General features: G+C 37.1%; 1 protein-coding gene across 2 annotated transcripts in view; it reads left to right on the top strand.

Annotated features, from left to right (window-relative positions):
* The first annotated feature begins 585 nt into the window (after positions 1-585).
* The window catches only part of LOC148947272 (serine palmitoyltransferase 1-like), a 64,651-nt gene continuing 43,230 nt past the window's right edge, over positions 586-22,006 (top strand). Inside the window, exon 1 of one of the 2 annotated variants that reach the window (XM_089096969.1) lies at positions 586-608. The gene's annotated coding sequence lies outside the window, so the exon portion shown is untranslated. Of the gene's footprint in view, positions 609-708; positions 792-22,006 lie in introns of those variants that run through there. The other variant, XM_089096968.1, reaches the window with a different exon arrangement.

Genomic DNA, 22,006 nt, shown 5'->3' with positions numbered 1-22,006 from the left:
CCAAGTGGGAGACCAATTCCAATTAGAGATATTTACCAATGGAGGCTATCAGATATTAATTTTAATAAGATTAATCCTACCCTTTTCCCGTTTCCCCATATGTATCTTTCTAAAATATCTCACAGAATTCGTTCTGGAAAAAATGGACTAAATTTCCTTGCGTTCTCATATAAGCTTTCTAATTCAAGTGGTTCAATTCCCCTGTCCCCTCTTTGCAGGTATTGTAATATGAATAATGAAACAATTGACCATTGCCTATTTCAATGTAATATGCTGACGTCTGTACAACATACCTTGCTTTCTAAACTGTTAAAATACTTCAAACACCACAAAATCCCACTATCAGCCAAGAGCCTAGCCAACTATACCTGCACACAGAGTATAGAAATCGACATCTATCATCTTATATTTGAACTCCTAGAGTCGAAAGATCTGCTGAAAGATATCTGAATATATCTAATAAATATGAGGCAATCAAGCCAGTAGCTCTGTAGCCCACAGAGTGAAGCAAAAGGAAAAGGGCTAAATAGTTATACTGAAAAGCCCGCCTGCTGTTAAATAGAAGAAGAAAATCAGTACTATCAGAACAACCGATCAGTTTTCCCATGGTACCAACTGATTTTGAGCATATCTCAATGCGTATAAATGGGCTATTAGTACAAAACAAAAAACCGGCCTTGTTATTTATCCCTACATTTAGATTTTTATCACTGCTAAATTAAGGAAGAAGAGACAGAAAAACATTGATTGGGTTTGGACAGCCCATAGGAACCCACAGCTTAAAAACTTGGGTACAATTCTACTTAGCTACTTTTTGCTATCTTGGAAAGGGGTTAGGTTAGGAAAATGAAGCTTTCAGGGATGGGTCTACATGATAAAGTATGTTCCTGGAAGGTATTTTGAAGTACTTACCTCCATTCCTTCTTTCTCTAGAGGGTTCTGACCTTTGAAAATCTGTGTGTTATAAAAGTGAAACCCTGCAAAATAGATCTTCTGTTTAAATGAAGTGCAACAAAATTGTTTTCAGCTTCACAACTTTGCTCAAACTAAATTTATAAGGTTTTAAAGATAGCCTATGCAAATACATTTCCTAAATTTTGAAAAAAAAACCATTGATGTGGCTTAAAATTTTACTCAAATAACAGAAATTGCATTTTCAGAACTAAAGCTAGAGAAAAAGAAACTGATAACTGAAAATTAAGGTAAAATGTTGTTTTGTCAAAATTTCAATAGGTATATAGACCTGTCATGTAGGCAAAATTCCAGGACCATCTAGAGAGAGAAAGAGTAGAGGTAGGTAGTTCAATATACCTTCCTGGGACACACTTTGGTAAAGTTCTATGAAATCATATTATTGAGTTAGGACTAAAGTGAATACACCATTTGATGCCTTTTTTTATGCTGATTACAAATATAATAAGCATTTCTATCGGAAATGAATTTCAGCCCCCCCCCCTATATAGGCCAATTCAGGGTTAGGTTAGGTAAGTTTAGGTATAGCCTATATAGGGGGGGGGGCAGACATTAATTTCTGGTAGAAATGCTCATTATATTTGTAATCAGCATAAAAAAAGGCATTGAATGGTGTATTCACTTTATTCCTAACTCAATAATATGATTTTGTAGAACTTTACCCACACTTTAGTCTGTAGACCTTTCCTTGAAAGTTTCATTATCCTAACCTAACCCCTTTCCAAGATAGCCAAAGTAGCAATAGTAGAATTTTACCATATTTTACTGTTAACACTAAGTGAAAGTTTCATTTTCCTAAACTAACCCCTTTCCAAAATAGCCAAAAGTAGCTAAAGTAGAATTGTACCATCAGTTTTGCTATGAGGTCAATTTCTAGGGGCTTTCAGGCTCTTTTTAGAAATTCCTACAAATTTTGTTTTCTAAATAACATTTTAGGCTACTATTAAGACTAAGGAAAATAATGATTACCATTCCTTAATCACCCACAATTGGCAATTATTTCCCACTAGGCCTAGCCTTTTTTTTTTTTTAAAGCATATTTTTCAACTTTTGGTTGCTATGGAAAATTTTACATCTTGGGGCCTCATTAAAGGCTCAAAATGGAATTTCCATAAGAAATGATAATTGAAATATAAAAGAGCATAAGAAAATACATCAAGTGATGTATCCACTTTCATCCTAGCTAAGTTATGTTGGAGACTGGAAACTTACCAAACTTTCATCAATATAGGTTATCTCTAGCCTAGCCTGTTCAAGTTAGGCTAGGCTCCTGGAAGGGATTTTGAATTTTCTTTCCTTCCCTACTTATAAGGTTCTAAAGAGTCTGTAAGACGTGGGAAGGGGTTTTAATATAAAGATTGCCCTCCTGGTAAATTTTTCTTTCTTCATATGATTTAGCTAGGAAAAAAGTGAACCCATCATGTAATCCCTTCTTTTATGCTTTTTTCAATTGTAATTATTCATCCTTGAGGGAAATTCCATTTTGAGCCCTTAAAGGGGCCCCAAAAGATAACTTTTTTGTCAGCACACAAAAACGTAACCACCACTTGAAATGGGTTTAAAAAGTAGGTATGGCTAAATTTTCTAATTAACTCACTAATAAGATAGCTAAGAAATAGACATCTTTAAAATCATCATCCTGAATCCAAACATAACATTCCTTTGTGTCAGAAATGAGTTACCCCCTCCCCCCCACTAATATACAAATATGTACCCTGAATTGTATACATACAACAAGTTTTACATTATTTTGACAGACTGTTAAATGAATTCAAAGAAAAGAGTGCCTTGCAGAGAGTTCAGACAACTCAGGTTAGGCTATTGAATTGAATTTATTTTATACCCATCATAAACACAGAAATTGCTGGAAAAAATAGCAGAAAAAAGAAAACAAAAAACATACACTTAATGGTACAGACAAAGCAAATATACATTTCTGTACATTAAAATACACATATTATACATATTTCTGCAAATACACATATTTGTACATTAAGAGAGTGGGGTGGGATAAAGTTCATTTCCAGTGTAAATAAATATTTTGGATTCAGGGTAAAATTCTGATGCTAAAGATATGACTATTGCTTAGCTGTCTTCTTAGTGAATTAACCAGAAAATTAAAAAAAAAGTAGTTAAAAGCATTTTATTTTTTTTAAATCAATTATTCAAAATTAATTAATATAAAAAAATATCAAGTAATGTATACACTTTGTACTAGCTAATATTATGTTTTGTCATTAGGTAGTAGGCTATAAGAAAAAGTCATACAGATACTTTTTTTTCCAAAGTGTTTGATAGCACAAAGGAAGGCGTGCAGATGATTTTATCCTCATTCTATTGAAGAGCTGCATGAAACAAGTCATAAAGATAATCTTTTCTTCCTGTTCTATTATGGGCTAACATAGAATAGTGTATAAAAAGTTATCTGTATGCCTTATTGATACTCCTCCTTGATAGGATGAAGTATAAAAAATAATCTGTTAGACTTGTACAATGAGACTTCTACATAATCAGACTTTAGTATAATTTCATTCTATATGATGAGACAAAGCTGAAGAAAGAAGAATTTAATATATGTTAGATCAAAAACTTATCTGTTTGATATATGAGTGCATCAAAGTCAGAGTGGGTATAAAATGTAATCTCTATGACTTCATTCATGATGCTTCATAATAGAAAAAGGTATAGAAAATTGTCTGAATGACTTTATTCATTCTGCTCTATAATAGGATAGAAAAAAATTCATCTGTATGACAATATTGATACTGTTGTTTAATAGAATGAAGTATGAAAAGTCATATAGATAACTTAGTTAATTTGGCTACTTCATAAAATGAAGCATACAAGTCATCTGTGTGACTTTATTTGTTCTGCTCTGTAACAGAATAAGGCACAAAAAGTAATTTGTATATACTGCTCCTTAATAGAATAAAACTGAGATTGCTGTGGATAAACAAGGTGAGTCTGTTTTTAGAACTTAAACAGATAATGAAATTTATGATTTAATACCTAGTCTTCAGAGTATCAAATGGTTTAGTGTTCTTGCAACTAATGACAAAGAATGTGCAATGAGTTTATTTTTGTGCTGTATGGAGCTTTGTTGGGTAAGTATTTTCCTCTTAGAAAGAGGATGGGAAATTCAAGACCCAAATGTTCATTGATGCCTAGAGATCTGATCACTGCTTTTATTTGTTAACTTCCACAGTATTATTTCTTAACTTCCAAGTAGCTGTTGGGTTAATGGTTTTGATTTGAGTAATAATGTCCTTAAAAAAATGGTCAGTTTGTCTGTAACCCCATAACACACATAGCTAACCTTTCTCTTTCTTCTGGTGTTTTTACTAATTTATTTAAAGTTCCTAATGTTTTACCTTTGCATAAAAAAGGTGATTCCTCTCCAATTCAAATTTCCAAACAGAGTTCATTGAAATATTCAAAAGTATTGTATTCATAAAACTTCACAGTTTCATGATATGTAATTAAACAAATAGAAAAGGTTTTTTAACTAAAGTAAGGTACTTTAAATTACTTTGTATAAATAGAAACAGAAAACAACACCATCTAAAATTGCTTAAAACTAAGTTCCTAGCAGTATTTACCATCCCAAAGAAATTTCCTGGTGGGCTGCTGATGACCTGCCTTGCATTTTCAATCTCTGTGCTGGTATATATGGGAATGTAACATTAGCTGAATAAAGAAATAATTTAATTAATTCCCACTCTCCCCCTTCCTCTTTCAACATTTATCTGAAGCCTCATAAAGAGGAAGCAGTTTGTCCATTAGAATGTAATTTTTTAGGAATCTACCCTACCCCCACCTAAACAATGACTCACCCCCCTCACATTACAGCTCATACGCAATTACAGATCACCAAACATAGCCAATTTTCATTACAAATAAAGCAAATCAACTTGGTTGAATTCAGTACTGCCACCATGTGGCATAACTTCTTTTGCAACTAGGAAGTCTAAAATATGGTTATTGATACTTTTAAATCAATTAGCTTCTCAGAATTTTAAATTGATTGTAAATTTATCCTCTTTGGGGTAAAGTTGTAGTTTGATTCCCTAAAATTCCAAGAAAACAAGACTTTCCCTTAGCCAATCTGTATGGTCACTTAAAAAAGGGCTTTAAATTCACGTTTGAATGAGCTCCCTTCCCATTATCTTGGACCTTTGGTTTGATACAATCACCCCCTTGAAAAAATAAAAAAAAAACATGCATTGACAATGTTTTTTCTGAAAAAAGCAAGAATTCCACATTTTGAAAATAGGAGCTTGAAACCTCAGTGGTGGGGTTCTGTGATATGATGTTTCTAACAAAGGGATTTTAAATAAGATTGCTTGCTTTTTTGGTGGTGTTTCACCTTTTTTCAAAAATTAGGCAAGTTTTCTTAGATTTTTGATTTGGGTGGGCAACAATAAACTGAAAGAATTTTATATATTTAGAAGCAGAATAAAAAGCCAATACTGCCAGTGTAGCAATTGTCATGAGAATTCCATTTTAGTTTTTGGTGAATATTGGTCCAAGTCACTTTTTACTTCTCTTTCTTTGATAAGTCTTTAAAAACTCTTTGATAAGATTCTATTGTGACGAAATTTTTTTTAACCTGTTCATTTTATTTAGTTGAATAGGAAAGAATAGGGTTAATTTGATGGCTGGATAGTAAGTTTTATTTTTTTATTTTTTTGCTATTTTATTTTTTTTAATCTCTGAATATATAAAAGATTGAAGAATTGGAGGGAGGAAAAATTATCCTGTCATGAAATTACTATACAGTTTGTTACCACGAACTGTTTGAAAGAGGTACATTTTACATGGCTGTTATAAAATCAAAACATGGTATCTATGTAGGCAGGATGATTTTTAGCATCTCTACTCCTTCTGTAAAATATTCTAGGGCGTAGGAAATTGCATAAAGACAAGTCTACATCTGTTACAGGGGTGGATCCAGGATTTTTTTTAGGGGGGGGGGGAATTGCAAAATAGGCTGATCCAAAAAAAAATTTCAGGGGGGGGGGTGCAAAATAGGTTGATCCAATAAACTTCCATTAGGAGCAAGTTTAATTCATGCAAACTTGAGTTAATTAAGTAAATTACACTACTTTAGACTACGCCAGGGGGGTACGCGCCCCCTCCTCCCCTGGATCCACCACTGATCTGTTATAATCTATAGAAGCAATAAATCTCTCTGTAATTTTGGTTTGAGTTTGATTTTCCTTTTAGATTAAATGCATAATAATTAAGAGGCTGTTTTCACAAGGACTTGGGTTGAACTCGAGTTCAACTAAATTCCTTGTGAAAACAACAAAAGATAGATAAAATCCATCTTTTTCTCAACTTAGAGATGGGGTTTCAACTTACCAGGTTGACATTCTACTCTGCTATTAACACAGAGTTGAACAAACAATGGATTTGAGCTCAACTTCGAGTTCAACTTTAGATGGATTTAAGGAGGATTTATGCAAAAACATACATCCAGCAAGCAATTCCAGCGCAAAAACATAAATCCACGTGGAAGTTGAACTTGAGTTCAACTCAAGTCCTCGTGAAAACAGCCTCTAAATATATTATTGATTAAATAAATTGATCTTTTTGCCAGGAATCCTTGTCATTTAAAATTTACTGTATTTTGTTTCATTTTGCATGCAATTTAATTGCTCTTTTTATTTGAGAGTTTTTTCCTAAAAATATTTAAAAATAAACCTATTCCTACAGAAAAAATTTCTTAAATATAGTCCCTGTCACCCGACCACCAGTGATATTTTGGCGTTTGGCCCCTCCCTCTGGAAAATTTTCTGCCGGCGCCCTTGTGTTTTACCCAATGATATTGTCTCATATTTTTAGAATATTGAAAGCTGAGTTAAGTGGTTCAGCTGCACAATGGTTCAGTTACACAAGGGTTCAGTTGCATGGTGGTTCAGTTGCGTGGCGGTTCAGTTGCATGGTGGTTCTGTTGTACAGTGGCTCAGTTGTATGGGGGATCAGTTACACAGGGGTTCAGTTAAATGAGGTTGAGTCACATGGGGTTTAGTTGCACGAGGGTTTAGTTAAATGGGGTTCAGTTGCCTGGTGGTTCAGTTACCCAATGGTTCAGTTGCATGGGATTTTGGTTATACAGGGGTTCAGTTGCATGGTGTTTCAGTTGCATGGGATTTTGGTTATACAGGGGTTCAGTTGCATGGTGGTTCAGTTGCATGGGGGTCAGTTGCTTGTGGTTCAGTTACATGCAGACTGTGCTTGTCAAATGGTATGGCCCCTAAAGCCAGAAGGGTGCTTTTTTACGTTTCAAGACCCGTTGTCACATGTGTGATGTACAGGAGACAGTCATCCTGACTTATGGGGAAAATGTTATACTGCAAGCTATTGTGGTGAAATTTCTTAGTGTCTTTCTTGTTAGTTTACTTTCTTTAAACCCCATATTAAGTACACCTGTTCCCTCATTCTTTATCAGTGTTTGATGTTGCACCAGGTTAACTCATTTCTTCCCCCAGATGTTATGCTTTCTCTTTATTATGCTTTTATTTCCCCTTACCTTTTATATTGTTGCTCTGTCTGGGGTATTACTAACAAATCTCTTCTGGACTCATGTCAAAGAGCCCAAAATAAGGTGGTGAGGGCTACTTTTCGTCTCCTTTAGATATACCCTTCTCTGATCTATATGGTGATACTGGAACAGCTCTGCTGGATTGCATTGTAGATAAAGTAATCTTTAATTAGTGTATTCCGCTTTTCAAGGTATACTTCCACCATCTCTATAGCAGTTTCTTTCATAGATGGGCTCAGGTAGGTATTGTTCTACTTTTCATAGTTCTTCTTGTAGGTCTACTGTACCTAAAGGATCATCAGCATCAGCTCAGAAGACTCCTGCTTATCAATCCATTTTACTGTGGAACCTGTGTTGCCACTTTTACCGCATTTTGCGGTATAATACCGCAATTTCAAGAGAAATTCCGCACTTTTTTCTGATCATACCGCATACAGCAATTATACTGCGAAATGACTTTGAATGACTGCGAAATGACTGCGAAATGCCACAGGGTATAATACTGGGCCCTACTCTATTTCCCATTAACGTAAATGACATGATAAAAAGACAGAAAACAGGATTAATTTTTATGCTGCCAATTCAGGCCTGCTAACAAACTTAGCTTATCCAATATTCAAACATGGGCTGCTGATTGGCTGCTGGAATTTAACATATCTAAGTACAGTGTCATCGATTTTTGGTGAAAAATAGTCCCTGTTACACACTACACCATGTTTGACACCAAGTCAGACTCCAATGTACGTATTGCTGAAAACCAGTTTGGCTAGAACAGACCTAGGATTTCATTCTAACAAACACTTAAAATTCCATGAACATTGGCAGTGTGTGGCCACTGTGCAAAAAGTGGGGTAGCATAGTAGCAATGCTACTTGGCAGTTTTCATGGCCTAGTAAAATTTGTTGGCTGGTTCGTCTGAAAATACCAGTGCTTTGGCTATTCCCGAATTTTTGGGTATTTCCCAAAAAACCTGTCTTCTCGAAAAAAATCGGTTCCCCAAAAATACCCTTTTGTTCAGGGTTGCCATCCACCCCTAGTGATTTATCACTAATGACGATCCACCCCTAGTAACTATCACTTTTACTTGACTTAGCGTAATTTTTCACTACTTTCCAGACTTTTTGTCTCAATTATTTACTACACATCAAAACCAGACACAGATGCTAGTAAAAGTATAATGTTTATAAGACTGTACCATTTCATCCAATATTCTCTTGTGACTCGTGGTAAAGAATTTCATTTGACCACATTTAATTTCAGTGCAATATTGAGCATTGATAAAAAGAGGGTTATTTTAGACAGCTGGACCATGAGTTTAAATTTTGTTTTCTTTTGCTATCTTGTTTAATTTTCAAAGGTCTGAAAATATAAAAGATTTAGATTGAAAAGTTATTCTAAAATGATTAAAGATTGATCAAACACTTCGCTGTTATGGACTGTAAGTTACTCGACCCAAGAGGAACCAAACTCTAAAAAAAGCAACTACAAAACAAAAGAGTTGTTTTGGTTTTTGATATTCTTTTTTTTTACCAGGTGACGTATCTCTTCTAAAATATCCTCTCCTCACGATATATATGTATTTCTTCTCTTCTGCAAGAAGAGATGTATCTCTTCTGACACTGCTGCTTTCTAAAACTTGTTCAAACTAAAAGCTCAAATTCTTCAAATTCTCAAATTCTCTAAAAGCACAAATAGCCAAATTCTCTCAAAACTATTTATTCCTCAGTTGAAAGAATCTTAAAAGGACTGGTAGCTATCAAGGTGTACAGTTAAAGCAGGTAATAAGAAAGATGGAACATGGAAGATTAGTAGCCTAAAGCAGCCACACTAGTAGTATCGTATCAATTACTTTCAAAAATACATGAAAAAATACATTGAATTGCGCAAGAAAAAGCCATGCCTGAGACACTATTTACACGTGAACATTTTGAATCCATTTTTGAAGTCTGTGGAAACAGTTTGACGTGTTCGGTGAGATTAACGTCCATGGCGTTTGATAGACATATGCAAAAAAAAGGGTTAATTAGTGATTGGATAATTTTTTAACGTGAAATCTCTGAATAAAATATTTTTGGAGCATGTACTTGACGAAGGATAAAAGGGTTAAGGTGATTAGCAATTACGAGCAAGGATCCCCCCACTGGTTCCTGGCAGTAGGCTATGCATATCAAATTACTGTACTGTGGGTTAGGTAACATGATTAAACATGCTTTTACAATCGGAATTCATTGATTGACATTTGCAAAAAGGGGTAATTAGTGATTGGATAATTTTTTAACGTGAAGGGTCAATTTTGGAGGGAAAACCAAAAATACTCAGAATGGAAAATAAACGGGATCTGCCTCAAGGGGAAGGCTCAGAGGCCCTTCGTTCCCCCATTTCTGAGGGCAGGGGAGGGGGAGGGTCAATTTTGGAGGGAAAACCAAAAATGCTCAGAATTGAAAATAAATGGGATCTGCTTCAAGGGCAAGGCTCAGAGACCCCTCCTTCCTCCATTTCTGAGGGCAGGGAAGGGGGGAGGGTCAATTTTGGAGGGAAAGCCAAAAATACTCAGAATCGAAAATAAATGGGATCTGCCTCAAAGGCAAGGCTCAGAGGCCCCTCGGTCCTCCATGTCTGAGGGCAGGGTAGAGGGGGAGTCAATTTTGGAGGGAAAACCAAAAATACTCAGAATCGAAAATAACGGGGATCTGCCTCATGGGGAAGGATCAGAGGCCCTTCGTTCCCCCATTTCTGAGGGCAGAGGAGGGGGGTGGGGGAGGGTCAATTGTGGAGGGAAAACCAAAAATGCTCAGAATCGAAAATAAATGGGATCTGCCTCAAGGGCAAGGCTCAGAGGCCCTTCGTTCACCAATTTCTGAGGGCAGGGGAGTGGGGGAGTCAATTTTGGAGGGAAATCCAAAAATAATCATAATCGAAAATAAACGGGATCTGCCTCAAGGGGAAGGCTCAGAGCCCCTTCGTTCCCCCATTTCTGAGGGCAGGGGAGGGGGAGGGTCAATTTTGGAAGGGAAAACCAAAAATACTCAGGAAGTTCATTTTGAATTTCCTTCATTGAAATGCAAGAGTTGGAATATTTCAGTAGTGTTTTGTTGTGCTTTACCTTGTCACAGTTACATTCTATTGATTTTAATAGTTTATTTTGAATTTCTTTCATTGAAGTGCAAGAGTTGGAATATTTCAGTAGTGTTTTGTTGTGCTTTACCTTGTCACAGTTACATTCTCTTAATTTTTCAAAGTTCATTTTGAATTTCTTTCGCGAAGTGCAAGAATTGGAATATTTCAGTTGTGTCTTGTCGTGGTTTACCTTATCATAGCTACATTCTCATTATTTTTCAAAGTCCATTTTGGATTTCTTTCGTTGAAATGCAAGAGTTGGAATATTTTAGTAGTGACTTGTTGTGCTTTACCTTGTCACAGTTACATTCTCTTGATTTTTCGAAGTTCATTTTGAATTTCTGTCGTGAAATGCAAGAGTTGAAATATTTCAGTAGTGTTTTGTTGTGCTTTACCTTGTCACAGTTACATTCTATTGATTTTCATAGCTCATTTTGAATTTCTTTCATTGAAATGCAAGAGTTGGAATATTTCAGTAGTGTTTTGTTGTGCTTTACCTTGTCACAGTTACATTCTTTTAATTTTTCAAAGTTCATTTTGAATTTCTATCGTGAAAAGCAAGAATTGGAATATTTCAGTAGTGTCTTGTCGTGGTTTACCTTGTCACAGCTACATTCTCATAATTTTTCAAAGTTCATTTTGGATTTCTTTCATTGAAATGCAAGAGTTGGAATATTTCAGTAGTGACTTGTTGTGTTTTACCTTGCCACAGTTACATTCTCTTGATTTTTTGAAGTTCATTTTGAATTTCTGTCGTGAAATGCAAGAGTTAGAATACTTCAGTAGTGTTTTGTTATGCTTTACCTTGTCACAGTTACATTCTGTTGATTTTCATAGTTCATTTTGGATTTCTTTCATTGAAATGCAAGATTTGGAATATTTAAGTAGTGACTTGTTGTGCTTTACCTTGTCACAGTTACATTCTCTTGATTTTTCGAAGTTCATTTTGAATTTCTGTCGTGAAATGCAAGAGTTGGAATATTTCAGTAGTGTTTTGTTGTGCTTTAACTTGTCACAGTTACATTCTGTTGATTTTCATAGTTCATTTTGAATTTCTTTCATTGAAATGCAAGAGTTGGAATATTTTAGTAGTGTTTTGTTGTGCTTTACCTTGTCACAGTTACATTCTCTTAATTTTTCAAATTTCATTTTGAATTTCTTTCGTGAAATGCAAGAATTGGAATATTTCAGTAGTGTCTTGTCGTGGTTTACCTTGTCACAGCTACATTCTCATGATTTTTCAATGTTCATTTTGGATTTCTTTCATTGAAATGCAAGAGTTTGGAATATTTCAGTAGTGACTTGTTGTGCTTTACCTTGTCACAGTTACATTCTCTTGATTTTTTGAAGTTCATTTTGAATTTCTGTCGTGAAATGCAAGAGTGGGAATATTTCAATAGTGTTTTGTTATGCTTTACCTTGTCACAGTTACATTCTGTTGAATTTAATAGTTCATTTTGGATTTCTTTCATTGAAATGAAGAGTTGGAATATTTCAGTAGTGACTTGTTGTGCTTTACCTTGTCACAGTTACATTCTCTTGATTTTTCGAAGTTCATTTTGAATTTCTGTCGTGAAATGCAAGAGTTGGAATATTTCAGTAGTGTTTTGTTGTGCTTTACCTTGTCACAGTTACATTCTCTTTATTTTTCTAATTTCATTTTGAATTTCTGTCGTGAAATGCAAGGATTAGAATATTTCAGTAGTGTCTTGTCGTGGTTTACCTTGTCACAGCTACATTCTCATGATTTTTCAAAGTTCATTTTGAATTTCTGTCGTGAAATGCAAGAGTTGGAATATTTCAGTAGTGACCTGTTGTGCTTTACCTTGTCACAGTTACATTCTCTTGATTTTTCGAAGTTCATTTTGAATTTCTGTCGTGAAATGCAAGAGTTGGAAAATTGGGGTCTTAGTCCACCAGCCTGAATGGTGGAAATCCACTAGCTCAGTATTGGGGTCTTAGTCCACCAGCCTGAATGGTGGAAATCCACTAGCTCAGTATTGGGGTCCCAGTCCACCAGCCTGAACGGTGGAAATTCACTAGCTCAGAATTGGGGTCTTAGTCCACCAGCCTGAATGGTGGAAATCCACTAGGTCAGTATTGGGGTCTTAGTCCACCAGCCTGAATGGTGGAAATCCACTAGCTCAGTATTGGGGTCTTAGTCCACCAGCCTGAATGGTGGAAATCCACAGCTTTACCTTGTCACAGTTACATTCTCTTGATTTTTCGAAGTTCATTTTGAATTTCTGTCGTGAAATGCAAGAGTTGGAATATTTCAGTAGTGTTTTGTTGTGCTTTTACCTTGTCACAGTTAAATTCTGTTGATTTTCATAGTTCATTTTGAATTTCTTTAATTGAAATGCAAGAGTTGGAATATTTCAGTAGTGTTTTGTTGTGCTTTACCTTGTCGCAGTTACATTCTCTTAATTTTTCAAAGTTCATTTTGAATTTCTTTCGCGAAATGCAAGAATTGGAAAATTTCAGTAGTCTCTTGTCGTGGGTTAACTTGTCACAGCTACATTCTCATGATTTTTCAAAGTTCATTTTGGATTTCTTTCGTTGAAATGCAAGAGTTGGAATATTTCAGTAGTGACTTGTTGTGCTTTACCTTGTCACAGTTACATTCTCTTGATTTTTCGAAGTTCATTTTGAATTTCTGTCGTGAAATGCAAGAGTTGGAATATTTCAGTAGTGTTTTGTTGTGCTTTACCTTGTCACAGTTACATTCTTTTAATTTTTCAAAGTTCATTTTGAATTTCTTTCGTGAAATGCAAGAATTGGAGTATTTCAGTAGTGTCTTGTCGTGGTTTACCTTGTCACAGCTACATTCTCATGATTTTTCAATGTTCATTTTTGATTAATTTCATTGAAATGCAAGAGTTGGAATATTTCAGTAGTGACTTGTTGTGCTTTACCTTGTCACAGTTACATTCTCTTGATTTTTTGAAGTTCATTTTGAATTTCTGTCGTGAAATGCAAGAGTTGGAATATTTCAATAGTGTTTTGTTATGCTTTACCTTGTCACAGTTACATTCTGTTGAATTTCATAGTTCATTTTGGATTTCTTTCATTTAAATGCAAGAGTTGGAATATTTCAGTAGTGACTTGTTGTGCTTTACCTTGTCACAGTTACATTCTCATGATTTTTCGAAGTTCATTTTGAATTTCTGTCTTGAAATGCAAGAGTTGGAATATTTCAGTAGTGTTTTGTTGTGATTTACCTTGTCACAGTTAGATTCTGTTGATTTTAAAAGTTCAATTTTAATTTCTTTCAGTGAAATGAAAGAGTTGGAATATTTTAGTAGTGTTTTGTTGTGCTTTACCTTGTCACAGTTACATTCTATTGATTTTTCAAATTTCATTTTGAATTTCTTTCGTGAAATGCAAGAATTGGAATATTTCAGTAGTGTCTTGTCGTGGTTTACCTTGTCACATCTACATTCTCATTATTTTTCAATGTTCATTTTGGATTTCTTTCATTGAAATGCAAGAGTTGGAATATTTCAGTAGTGACTTGTTGTGCTTTACCTTGTCACAGTTACATTCTCTTGATTGTTTGAAGTTCATTTTGAATTTCTGTCACGAAATGCAAGAGTTGGAATATTTCAGTAGTGTTTTGTTGTGCTTTACCTTGTCACAGTTACATTCTGTTGATTTTCATAGTTCATTTTTGATTTCTTTAATTGAAATGCAAGAGTTGGAATATTTCAGTAGTGACTTGTTGTGCTTTACCTTGTCACAATTACATTCTCATGATTTTTTGAAGTTCATTTTGAATTTCTGTCGTGAAATGCAAGAGTTGGAATATTTCAGTAGTGTTTTGTTGTGCTTTACCTTGTCATAGTTACATTCTCTTAATTTTTCAAAGTTCATTTTGAATTTCTTTCGTGAAATGCAAGGATTAGAATATTTCAGTAGTGTCTTGTCGTGGTTTACCTTGTCACAGCTACATTCTCATGATTTTTCAAAGTTCATTTTGAATTTCTGTCGTGAAATGCAAGAGTTGGAATATTTCAGTAGTGACTTGTTGTGCTTTACCTTGTCACAGTTACATTCTCTTGATTTTTCGAAGTTCATTTTGAATTTCCTTCGTGAAATGCAAGAGTTGGAAAATTGGGGTCTTAGTCCACCTGCCTGAATGGTGGAAATCCACTAGCTCAGTATTGGGGTCTTAGTCCACCAGCCTGAATGGTGGAAATCCACTAGCTCAGTATTGGGGTCCTAGTCCACCAGCCTGAACGGTGGAAATTCACTAGCTCAGAATTGGGGTCTTAGTCCACCAGCCTGAATGGTGGAAATCCACTAGGTCAGTATTGGGGTCTTAGTCCACCAGCCTGAATGGTGGAAATCCACTAGCTCAGTATTGGGGTTTTAGTCCACCAGCCTGAATGGTGGAAATCCACAGCTTTACCTTGTCACAGTTACATTCTCTTGATTTTTCGAAGTTCATTTTGAATTTCTGTCGTGAAATGCAATAGTTGGAATATTTCAGTAGTGTTTCGTTGTGCTGTACCTTGTCACACTTACATTCTCTTGATTTTCATAGTTAATTTTGAATTTCTTTCATTGAAATGCAAGAGTTGGAATATTTCAGTAGTGTTTTGTTTAGCTTTACCTTGTCACACTTACATTCTCTTAATTTTTCAAAGTTCATTTTGAATTTCTTTCGTGAAATGCAAGAATTGGAAAATTTCAGTAGTGTCTTGTCGTTTTTTACCTTGTCACAGCTACATTCTCATGATTTTTCAATGTTCATTTTGTATTTCTTTCGTTGAAATGCAAGAGTTGGAATATTTCAGTAGTGACTTGTTGTGCTTTACCTTGTCACAGTTACATTCTCTTGATTTTTCGAAGTTCATTTTGAATTTCTGTCGTGAAATGCAAGAATTGGAATATTTCAGTAGTGTCTTGTCGTGGTTTACCTTGTCACAGATACATTCTCATGATTTTTCAATGTTCATTTTGGATTTCTTTCATTGAAATGCAAGAGTTGGAATATTTCAGTAGTGACTTGTTGTGCTTTACCTTGTCACAGTTACATTCTCTTGATTTTTTGAAGTTCATTTTGAATTTCTTTCGTGAAATGCAAGAGTTGGAATATTTCAGTAGTGTTTTGTTATGCTTTACCTTGTCACAGTTACATTCTGTTGATTTTCATAGTTCATTTTGGATTTCTTTTATTGAAATGAAAGAGTTGGAATATTTAATTAGTGACTTGTTGTGCTTTACCTTGTCACAGTTACATTCTCATGATTTTTCGAAGTTCATTTTGAATTTCTGTCGTGAAATGCAAGAGTTGGAATATTTAAGTAGTGTTTTGTTGTGCTTTAACTTGTCACAGTTACATTCTGTTGATTTTCATAGTTCATTTTGAATTTCTTTCATTGAAATGCAAGAGTTGGAATATTTTAGTAGTGTTTTGTTGTGCTTTACCTTGTCACAGTTACATTCTTTTAATTTTTCAAATTTCATTTTGAGTTTCTTTCGTGAAATGAAAGAATTGGAATATTTCAGGTGTGTTTTTTCGTGGTTTAACGTGTCATAGCTAAATTCTAAAGAATTTTCAATGTTCATTGTGGATTTCTTTCATTGAAATGCAAGAGTTGGGATATCTCGGCATTGAACAGTTGTTCTTTAACTTGTCTGAGTTACATTATCTTGATTTTTATAAGTTCATTTTGAATATCTGTCGCGAAATGCAAGAGTTGGAATATTTCAGTAGTGTTTTGTTATGCTTTACCTTGTCACAGTTACATTCTGTTGATTTTCATTGTTCATTTTGGATTTTTTTCATTGAAATGCAAGAGTTGGAATATTTCAGTAGTGACTTGTTGTGCTTTACCTTGTCACAGTTACATTCTCATGATTTTTTGAAGTTCATTTTGAATTTCTGTCGTGAAATGCAAGAGTTGGAATATTTCAGTAGTGTTTGGTTGTGCTTTACCTTGTCACAGTTACATTCTCTTAATTTTTCAAATTTCATTTTGAATTTCTTTCGTGAAATGCAAGAATTGGAATATTTCAGTAGTGTCTTGTCGTGGTTTACCTTGTCACAGCTAAATTCTCATGATTTTTCAAAGTTCATTTTGAATTTCTGTCGTGAAATGCAAGAGTTGGAATGTTTAAGTAGTGACTTGTTGTGATTTACCCTGTCATAGCTACATTCTCTTGATTTTTCGAAGTTAATTTTGAATTTCTGTCGTAAAATGCAAGAGTTGGAAAATTGGGGTCTTAGTCCACCAGCCTGAATGGTGGAAATCCACTAGCTCAGTATTGGGGTCTTAGTCCACCAGCCTGAATGGTGGAAATCCACTAACTCAGTATTGGGGTCCCAGTCCACCAGCCTGAACGGTGGAAATTCACTAGCTCAGAATTGGGGTCTTAGTCCACCAGCCTGAATGGTGGAAATACACTAGCTCAATATAGCTCAATACATTCTCTTGATTTTTCGAAGTTCATTTTGAATTTCTGTCGTGAAATGCAAGAGTTGGAAAATTGGGGTCTTAGTCCACCAGCCTGAATGGTGGAAATCCACTAGCTCAGTATTGGGGTCTTAGTCCACCAGCCTGAATGGTGGAAATTCACTAGCTCAGCATTGGGGTCTTAGTCCACCTGCCTGAATGGTGGAAATCCACTAGCTCACTATTGGGGTCTTAGTCCACCAGCCTGAATGGTGGAAATCCACTAGCTCACTATTGGGGTCTTAGTCCACCAGCCTGAATGGTGGAAATCTACTAGCTCAGTATTGGGGTCCCAGTCCACCATCCTGATAGGTGGAAATTCACTAGCTCAGAATTGGGGTCTTAGTCCACCAGCCTGAATGGTGGAAATCCACTAGCTCAGTATTGGGGTCTTAGTCCACCAGCCTGAATAGTGGAAATCCACTAGCTTACTATTGGGGTCTCAGTCCACCAGCCTGAATGGTGGAAATTCACTAGCTCAGAATTAGGGTCTTAGTCCACCAGCCTGAATGGTGGAAATTCACTAGCTCAGAATTGGGGTCTTTGTCCACCAGCCTGAATGGTTGAAATTCACTAGCTCAGTATTGGGGTCTTATTCCACCAGCCTGAATGGTGGAAGTCCACTAGCTCAGAATTGGGGTCTCAGGCCACCAGCCTGAATGGTTGAAATTCACTAGCTCAGAATTGGGGTCTTAGTCAGTGTTCAGGTTGGAGCGTTGGGGTCCGACTATCTGGGCTTTATTTGTCAAGGCAGGTGCCCACCTCAACTGCCCAGAGTCTCAGGCAAGTGACCCTAAATTTGAAAAAGTGGAAATTTGCTCAGATTTTCTAAACTGAGCTGAGACAATGAATATATACTATTGGGAAAGTGATTGGAGACGCTGAGCATCCGTGAACAAGTGCTAAATTGAGAGATGAATTTGGGACAATATTTGGGGGCGTCCACCCGCCCAGAGTCTCCAACAGGTGACCCAAAAATTTAATAAACACACAGAGACGACAGACACAAAGAGACGAATCACACACAGAGAGGACAAACACACAGAAACGACACATAGAGACGACACATGCACAGAGTCAACGCACACAGAGAGACGAGACACACACAGAAATGACAAACACACATAGAGACGACACACACAAAGAGACGTCACACACACACAGATACTAAAAACACATAGACATGACACACACATAGAGACGACACACACATAGAGACAACACACACACACACAGAGACAACATCCACACAGAGACGACACACACACACACAGACGACACACTCAAAGTGACGACTTACACATAGAGACGACACACACACACAGAGACGACAAACACACACAGACGACACACATAGAGAGACGACACACTCAAAGTGACGACTTACACATAGAGACGACACACACACAGAGACGACAAACATAGAGAGAAGACACGCACACAGAGACGATAAACACATAGAGACAACACACACACAGATACGAAACACACAAAGAGACGACACACGCACAGAGAGGACAAACACACAGAAACGACACACACAGAGACGACACACAAATAGAAATAACAAAGACATAGAGATTTCAAACACACATAGACAAAACATACAAAGAGACGAGACATGTACAGAGACGACAAACACACACAGAGACCACTCGCACACAGAGAGCACACACACACAGAGATAAGAGACACAAAAAGACGAATCACACACAGAGAGGACGAGTGTGTCGTGTGTGTGAGTGTGTCGTCTCTGTTTTTGTGTCTTCTCTGTTTGTTTGTTGTCTCTATGTGTGTGTCGTCTGTGTGTGTGTGTGTGTGTGTGTGTGTGTGTGTCGTTTCTGTGTGCTTGTCGTCGCTGTGTGTGTATCGTCTCTATGTGTAATTCGTTACTTTGAGTGTGTCGTCTCTGTGTGCGTCGTCTCTGTGTGTGTGTGTCGTCTCTGTGTGGATGTTGTCTCTGTGTGTGTGTGTTGTCTCTATGTGTGTGTCGTCTCTAGGTGTGTTTCGTATCTGTGTGTGTGTGACGTCTCTTTGTGTGTGTCGTCTCTATTTGTGTTTGTCATTTCCGTGTGTGTCACTCGTCTCTCTGTCTGTCTGTGTTGACTCTGTGTGTGTGTATCGTCTCTATGTGTCGTTTCTGTGTGTGTGTCCTCTCTGTTTGTGAGTCGTCTCTTTGTGTCTGTCGTCTATGTGTGTTTGTCCTCTCTGTGTGTGTGAATTGACTCTGTGTGTGTGTGTGTGTGTGTCGTCTCTGTGAATGTCTCGTCTCTGTTGGTGTTTCGTATCTGTGTGTCTGTCATCTCTATGTCTGTGGTGTCTCTCTGTGTGTGTCATCTTTCTGTGTGTGTGTGTCGTCTCTATGTGTGTGTTTCGTATCTGTGTGTGTGTTTTGTATCTGTGTGTGTGCGTATCGTCTCTGTGCATGTGTCGTCTCTATGTCTCGTTTCTGTGTGTTTGTCCTCTCTGTGTGTGGTTCGTCTCTTTGTGTCTGTCGTCTCTGTGTGTTTGTCCTCTCTGTGTGTGAGTGGACTCTGTGTGTGTATGTCGTCTCTGTGCATGTGTCGTCGCTGTGGGTGTTTCGTATCTATGTGTCTGTCATCTCTATGTCTGTATTGTCTCTGTGTGTGTCATCTCTGTGTGTGTCGTTTCTGTGTGTTTGTCCTCTCTGTGCGTGTGTCGTCTCTTTGTGTGTTTCGTATCTGTGTGTGTGTTGTCTGTGTGTTTGTCGTCTCTGTGTGCGTGTCGTCTCTCTATGTGTGTCGTCTCTGTGTGTTTGTCGTCTCTGTGTGTGTGTCGTCTCTATGTGTAAGTCGTCACTTTGAGTGTGTCGTCTCTCTATGTGTGTCGTCTCTGTGTGTGTGTCGTCTCTCTGTGTAAGTCGTCACTTTGAGTGTGTCGTCTCTGTGTGTGTCGTCTCTGTGTGGATGTTGTCTCTGTGTGTGTGTGTGTGTTGTCTCTATGTGTGTGTAGTCTCTATGTGTGTTTCGTAACTGTGTGTGTGTGTGACGTCTCTTTGTGTGTGTCGTCTCTATGTGTGTTTGTCATTTCTGTGTGTGTGTCTCGTCTCTCTGTGTGCGTTGACTCTGTGTATGTGTATAGTCTCTGTGCATGTGTCGTCTCTATGTGTCGTTTCTGTGTGTTTGTCCTCTCTGTGAGTGATTCATCTCTTTGTGTCTGTCGGCTCTGTGTGTTTTTTAAATTTTTGGGTCACATGCTGGAGACTCTGGGTGGGTGGACGCCCCCAAATAATGTCTCAAATGCCTCTCTCAATTTAGCACTTGTTCACGGATGCTCACCGTCTCCAATCACTTTCCCAATAGTATCTATTCATTGTCTCAGCTCAGTTTAGAAAATCTGAGCCAATTTCCACTTTTTCAAATTTAGGATCACTTGCATGAGACTCTGGGCAGGTGAGGTGGGCACCTGCCTTGACAAATAAAGCCCAGATAGTCGGACCCCAACGCTCCAATCTGAACACTGACTAAGACCCCAATTTTGAGCTAGTTAATTTCAACCATTCAGGCTGGTGGACTAAGACCCCAATTCTGAGCTAGTGAATTTCCACCCTTCAGGCTGGTGGACTAAGACCCTAATTCTGAGCTAGTGAATTTCCACCATTCAGGCTGGTGGACTGAGACCCCAATAGTGCGCTAGTGGATTTCCACCATTCAGGCTGGTGGACTAAGACCCCAATACTGAGCTAGTGCATTTCCACCATTCAGGCTGGTGGACTCAGACCCCAATTCTGAGCTAGTGAATTTCCACCGTTCAGGATGGTGGACTGTGACTCCAATACTGAGCTAGTAGAGTTCCACCATTCAGGCTGGTAGACTGAAACCCCAATATTGAGCTAGTGGATTTCCTCAATTCAGGCTGGTAGACTAAGACCCCAATATTGAGCTAGTGGATTTCCACCATTCAGGCTGGTGGACTAAGACCCTAATTATGAGCTAGTGGATTTCAACAATTCAGGCTGGTGGACTGAGACCCCAATACTGAGCTAGTGGATTTACACCATTCAGGTTGGTGGACTAAGACCCCAATTTTCCAACTCTTGCATTTCACGACAGAAATTCAAAATGAACTTTGAAAAATCATGAGAATGTAGCTGTGACAAGTTAAAACACGACAAGAAACTACTGAAATATTCCAATTCTTGCATTTCACTAAAGAAATTCAAAATGAACTTTGAAATATTAAGAGAATGTAACTGTGACAAGGTAAAGCACAACAAAACACTACTGAAATATTCCAACTCTTGCATGTCAAGGAAAGAAATTCAAAATGAACTATTAAAATCAACAGAATGTAAGTGTGACAAGGTACTCCACAACAAAACACTACTGAAATATTCCAACTCTTGCATTTCACGACAGAAATTCAAAATGAACTTCGAAAAATCAAGAGAATGTAACTGTGACAAGGTAAAGCTGTGGATTTCCACCATTCAGGCTGGTGGACTAAGACCCCAATGCTGACCTAGTGGATTTCCCCCATTCAGGCTGGTGGACTAAGTCCCCAATTCTGAGCTAGTGAATTTCCACCTTTCAGGCTGGTGGACTGGGACCCCAATACTGAGCTAGTGGATTTCCACCATTCAGGCTGGTGGACTAAGACCCCAATACTGAGCTAGTGGATTTCCACCATTCAGGCTGGTGGACTAAGACCCCAATTTTCTTGCATTTCACGACAGAAATTCAAAATGAACTTCGAAAAATCAAGAGAATGTAACTGTGACAAGGTAAAGCACAACAAGTCACTACTGAAATATTCCAACTCTTGCATTTCACGACAGAAATTCAAAATGAACTTTGAAAAATCATGAGAATGTAGCTGTGACAAGGTAAACCACGACAAGACACTACTGAAATATTCCAATTCTTGCATTTCACGAAAGAAATTCAAA

Source organism: Artemia sp. Qi Xiang Cuo, chromosome 11, assembly GCF_049724085.1.
Source record: "Artemia sp. Qi Xiang Cuo chromosome 11, ASM4972408v1, whole genome shotgun sequence".
NCBI classification, from domain to species: Eukaryota; Metazoa; Arthropoda; class Branchiopoda; order Anostraca; family Artemiidae; genus Artemia; species Artemia sp. Qi Xiang Cuo.
This window is presented reverse-complemented; position numbering and strand designations above follow the sequence as displayed.